Source organism: Arachis hypogaea, chromosome 13 (genome assembly GCF_003086295.3).
Source record: "Arachis hypogaea cultivar Tifrunner chromosome 13, arahy.Tifrunner.gnm2.J5K5, whole genome shotgun sequence".
Taxonomy (NCBI): Eukaryota; Viridiplantae; Streptophyta; class Magnoliopsida; order Fabales; family Fabaceae; genus Arachis; species Arachis hypogaea.
Window position 1 is genome coordinate 49,193,959 of NC_092048.1, and position 6,360 is coordinate 49,200,318.

At 41.5% G+C, this 6,360-nt stretch overlaps 1 non-coding gene across 1 annotated transcript; it reads left to right on the forward strand.

Annotated features, from left to right (window-relative positions):
* The first annotated feature begins 1,876 nt into the window (after nt 1-1,876).
* LOC112739799 (small nucleolar RNA R71) lies at nt 1,877-1,983 on the forward strand. The gene has a single exon (XR_003170738.1). It is a non-coding gene; the product is annotated as a small nucleolar RNA R71 (small nucleolar RNA).
* The last annotated feature ends 4,377 nt before the right edge of the window (nt 1,984-6,360 follow it).

Below are 6,360 nucleotides of genomic sequence, written 5' to 3' on the forward strand. Positions count from 1 at the left end.
TTGAATAACATCCTTTGAACTTGATTCCTTGGCAACATCCTCTTCTTTTTGCTCCTTGCTATCCTCCATGACTTGCTCTTCAACTACGTCACAATCGAAAATAGAATACGCTTCAAGAACGGACTTGTTTGACTCCTCCAAGGTGAACTTGACCAACTTGCCATCCGCCTCAAAAGAATAGACTCCCGAATGTGCATCCAGCTTAAAACGGGTTGTCTTCAAGAACGGCCTTCCAAGGAGTATGGATGATGGCTTGCTTGAGTCAATGGAAGGTGTCTCCAAGATGTGAAAATCAGCTAGAAAGAACAATCCTTGAATGTTGACTAGGACATTTTCGGCAATCCCAACAACGGACACAATACTCTTATCGGCTAGCACGAACCTCGCTCTGGACCTCTTTAAGGGTGCCGAATTTAATCTTTCATAAACGAGGAGCGGCATAATGCTCGCGCACGCCCTCAGATCACACATGCAATCCATGAATTTAATTTTGCCAATCAAGCAAGTGACCAAACATGGGCCAGGATCATTGCATTTTTCAGGAAGTAAGGAAGAGATAGAATCATCTACCAGCCTTGTGTTGAGGTTGCCAAGCTTTTCTTTGTGAGTGCAAACATCCTTAAGGAACTTGGCATATCTTGGCACTTGTTGAATTGCTTGGAAGAGAGGGACAGTGACTTCAACCTTCTTGAAAACTTCCACCATAGTGGGGTCAAGCTCTTCTTGTTTCTTAGCCTTCTTGGCTAAAGATGGGAATGGAATGGGCAAAGGCTCTTCAAGCAACATCTTTCTATTTGGCTCCTTGACCTTAGGTGGTTCTTCCTTGCTTTTATCAACACATTCATCTTCATCCCTCATCACTTCCACTTCATCTCCCACGTCTTCGTTGTTTGTCTCCTCACTCAACTTTGTAGGCATGGCAACATTCTTATCAAATTTGGTGCTGCTCCTAAGGGTAATGGCATCGATGCTACCTTTAGGATTGGGTTGAGGTTGGGAGGGTAAACTACTTGAGGTTGAAGCTTGTTAGGTATTTTGCGTGGTTGGAGGAGGGAGAGTTAGACGGGAAAAGGCATCGACTATTGTAGCCATATATGCTTCTTGTTTCTTGTGGAACTCTCGTTGTTCTTGCATGAAGGTGTGAATTGTGTCATTCATGTGAGGTTGGTTGGAGGGAAGGGCTTGGTTAACTTGAGGAGGGCTAGGCCTACTGTGTGGGTGTTGGTATTTCCCTTGAGGTTGAGATTGTGGGGGTTGTTGGTATGGTTGTTGGTATGGTTGTTGGTATTATGGTTGACCTTGGGGTTGTTGATAGTAGTAGACTTAGGAGTTTTGGTTGGGATGAGCTTGAGGAGCTTGGTTCCACCTTTGGTTCGGGTTATCCCTCCACCCTTGGTTTTAGTTTTCTCTATGTTGGTTGGATCCTTGGTTATAATTTGGCTTTTGTAGGTAAGAGTTAGTTACCGCCAATGTAGTGTCCTCTTGGAGCTGAGGACACTCATCGGTGTAATGAGTGTTACACGTACAAACACCACATACCCTTGGTGGTCCTTCGATCCTTTGAGGTGGAGGTTGAGCACTTATCAAAGCTTGAGGAATTTGTTGCTCCTGGGTGAGTTGTCGCAACATAATTGTCATTTCACCAAGGGTCTTGGTCAAAATAGCATCTCTGGAGGGAGAAATTTCATTCACAGCTTTCGGTTGTGGGCTCCTCACCCTTGAGTGCTGAGTTGAGTCCGCCAAGTCTGATATAACTTCCCATGCCTTTGCAGCGGTCTTGTTCTTAGTCAATGAACCTCCACTCACGGCGTCTAGGAGAAGCTTGTCTTGGTGATGCATTCCTTGACAGAAATAACTGATAAGAACCAGCTCATCAATCCTATGGTGAGGGCAAGCCTCTAGCAACTTCTTGAATCTCTCCCAATACTCATACAAGGTCTCCCCATCCCGTTGCAAAATGCAAGAAATCTCTCTCCTTAACTTGTCTATTTTCTGGGGAGGGTAGAACTTTTCAAAAATTCTTTACGCAACAAGTCCCAGTTGGATCTAACTTCCCCTGTCTGAGTATAAAACCACTCCTTCGCTTTTCCCTCCAAAGAGAAAGGAAAAGCGAAGACCAACACTCCAGCTTCATCAGCCCTATGTCTTCTTGCAGTTGCACAAGCAACTTGGAAATCCTTAAGATGCTTCAAGGGATCCTCTCCAGGCAATCCATTGTACTTGGGGAGCAAGTTTATCGTGCTAGATTTGAGCTCAAAATTTGGGTCTAAGGCCGGATACAAGATCTGTAGTGGTTGCAAGTTAAGATCAGGAGCACCGGCCTCCTTCAAGGTGATTCTCCTAGGTGGGTCTACCATTTCAGTGTCACCTGAGTCACTTAAAGAGAATTCGGTACTCCCCACAGAGGAATATAGAGTCTCATTGTTGATTGGAGAATGATGGTCACGGATGGTTGGTGATAGTGAATGGGAGTGCTCTTCAAGGGAACCCGATTCACTATTCACAAAAGCTAGCCGGCGCCGAGCTTGCCTTAAATGAGTTAAAGTTCGTTTGATTTCCAGATCAAAAGTGGCCAAGCTCGGGTCTGGAAGCGACCGTGTCATTCAACTGAGGAGGCAATAAAACCATGCAATTATGAAGAGCAAAACAAAAATAGACAAGTAAACAAGAACCAACTTGACAACCAAAAACTACGAAAGTTAATCTAAGAGGAATGTGATATCTACAATTAGAGCCAAGTAGCAAACCAAAATCAAGTATTCACAATATTCACATATTTACAACAACCAAAAATTGTAGCACTCATTGCACATAAAGTGAACTCCCCGGCAACGACACCAAAATTTGATACAAGATGGAGGATCAATTCGCATGTGGGTTAGGAACTCGGTTATCCAAAGGAAACGGATTTTAACGTTGTAAGTATAGTCCCAACCTGACAAATTGACCCTTCGAATCAAATTGGAAATTCACAAGATATGTCACAAGAAAAACCAAATTAAAACCGAGAGTATTAGACTCCCGAATTGTCTCCCTAGGAGCACTTTAGAACAATGAGCGTGCAATTCCGGTTGTAGTGATCAACGGGTTGTGAATGAAGAAATGAACATATAAAGCAATAAAAGAACATGCAAAATTGTAATGATTAAATGCATTAAGAAATTAAAGAACCGGCTATGTAATATAAACAAGTAAAGTATGAAAGAAATCAACATATAAAGGTATAAAAGATTGAAAGCATAAAGAAAAAGAGTCTTGGCTTGGAGTGAGCTAAGGGTCCTTTCCTTGTTGGAACCATAACTATGACAATTATGATGGATTAGTCTCACTTGATCAACCCTCACATCGGAAGGTAAGTTAAATGAGCATAAGTGTACTTAACCCACAAATCTTAACTTGCTTGCTAATTACTGATGAGCGGATAATTTATACGCTTTTTGACATTGTTTTTAGTATGTTTTTAGTAGGATCTAGTTACTTTTAGGGATGTTTTCACTAGTTTTTATGTTAAATTCACATTTCTGGACTTTACTATGAGTTTGTGTGTTTTTTTGTGATTTCAGGTATTTTCTGACTGAAATTGAGGGACTTGAGCCAAAATCAGATTCAGAGGTTGAAGAAGGACTGCTGATGCTGTTGGATTCTGACCTCCCTGCACTCAAAGTGGATTTTCTAGAGCTACAGAACTCGAAATGGCGCGCTTCTAATTGCTTTGGAAAGTAGACATCCAGGGCTTTCCAGAAATGTATAATAGTTCATACTTTGACCAAGTTTAGACGATGCAAACTGGCGTTCAACGCCAGCTCTCTGCCCAAATCTGGCGTCCAGCGCCAGAAAAGGATCCAAAACCAGAGTTGAACGCCCAAACTGGCACAAAAACTGGCGTTCAACTCCAAGAAGGACCTCTACACGTGCAACACTCAAGCTCAGCCCAAGCACACACCAAGTGGGCCCCGGAAGTGGATTTATGCATCAATTACTTACTTTTGTAAACTCTAGTAGCTAGTTTATTATAAATAGGACATTTCACTATTGTATTTGATATCTTTGGATTATCTTTTGATCCTTTGATCATCTTTGATCAGTTGTATGCTATCTTAGATCACGTTTGAGGGCTGGCCTCTTGGCCATGCGTGGACTTTCACTTATGTATTTTTAACGGTAGAGTTTCTACACTCCATAGATTAAGGTGTGGAGCTCTGCTGTTCCTCAAAGATTAATGCAAAGTACTACTGTTTTCTATTCAATTCATCTTGTTTCGCTTCTAAGATATTCATTTGTACTTCAATCTGAATGTGATGAACGTGACAATCATCATCATTCCCTATGAACGCGTGCCTGACAACCACTTCCGTTCTACCTTCGACTGAATGAGTATCTCTTAGATCTCTTAATCAGAATCTTCGTGGTGTAAGCTAGAATGATGGCGGCATTCAAGAGAATCCGGAAAGTCTAAACCTTGTATGTGGTATTCCGAGTAGGATTCAATGAATGAATGACTGTGACGAGCTCCAAACTCGCGATTGCTGGGCGTTAGTGACAGACGCAAAAGGATAGTAAATCCTATTCCAGCATGATCGAGAACCGACAGATGAATAGCCGTGCCGTGACAGGGTGCGTTGACCATTTTCACTGAGAGGATAAGATGAAGCCATTGACAAGGGTGATGCCTCCAGACGATTAGCCGTGCCGTGACAGGGCATTGGATCATTTTCCCGAGAGATGACCGAAAGTAGCCATTGACAGTGGTGATGTATCACATAAAGCCAGCCATGGAAAGGAGTAAGACTGATTGGATGAAGATAGCAGAAAAGCAGAGGTTCAGAGGAACGAAAGCATCTCTATTCGCTTATCTAAAACTCTCACCAATGATTTACATAAGTATTTCTATCCCTTCTTTTATTTATTAATTTCGAAAACCCCATTACTATTTTATATCCGCCTGACTGAGATTTACAAGGTGACCATAGCTTGCTTCATACCAACAATCTCTGTGGGATTCGACCCTTACTCACGTAAGGTATTACTTGGACGACCCAGTGCACTTGCTGGTTAGTTATGCGAAGTTGTGAAGATATGTTTAGACCATGGTTCTGTGCATCCGTTTTTGGTGCCATTGCCGGGGAATCAATTTCGAACAACAATTCACAACCTGAGTAGCAATTTCGCATACCAATTACCTTAGCAACAAATTAGCGTTAGTGGGAACAAGAACAATTAACAACCCAAGAATTGAAACTAAATATAGGACATTCCAACTCTAGGGATCCAATTGCTCACTTTCCCCAAGCCAAGAACTAAAAATTTAGCCTAAAACCATGCTTGACATTTTGTCAAACACTTGGTGGGCAAAAAGCTTAAACATGAGGAAAATGAGTAAAGACTTGAAACTAAAGCAACAATTGATCTCAATCAACAAAGATAACACAAGAGAGCATATAATCAACATCCAACATCAAATTCATCAACAAGAAATTGAGATAGCAAGAGAAAAGCAAAATTGAACTATAACTTGTATTAGAAGAAAGAGCAATGACAATGTAACTATAAAGAGTAATAACAAGAAATTACTTATAATGAGAGCTTGCAAAATCCAAGATAAGAAATAGAAATGGCACTTGAATGTAAAATCTTAATATAAACCCTAATAGAGATGATGAAAAACTTAGAGAAAAACTAAACTAAAACTTCCTACCACTACTCCTAAACTATACTAAAATGATATCCTATGTTATGGCTTCATTCTTCCCCCCAATATGAGCTATAAGACTTCAGAAACAGGCCTCCAAAGCCCTCAAATTGCGAGGCATGTGCTATTTTAATGAAGTCATGTGCGGACACTTGTTCGGACGTACAGACGCGTGCGTCCGCACACTTTGCGAGAAATCCAGGCCTGTGCGGACGCACAGGAAGGTGTGTGCACGCACACTACGCGATGCATGGATGGACGCGCGACGCGCTCGCTGCACTACACATGCTCTGCTTGGAAAGCTGTGCATACGCACAGGTAGCTGTGCATACGCACAGGTAGCTGTGCGCACGCACACGTCTCTGAGCCCACTCCTTTGATTTTTCTTGCTTCCTCCACTTTGCATGCTCTTCTTCCATTTTTTCCAATCCATTCCTACCTTATACACCTAAAAGCACTTCACCAATAACATCAAGGCATCAAACGGAAGGCAAATAAAATAAAATAGATCAAATTAAGTATAAAATAACATATTTTTATGATCAAGTATAAATTGGGAGGAGAGATCAAAAGCATGCTATTCAAGGGAATAAGTGTGAGTTTATGTGATGAAAATTCATTCAATTCTAACAAAAAATCATCATCAAATATGGATTCATCAAGCAGCTAGG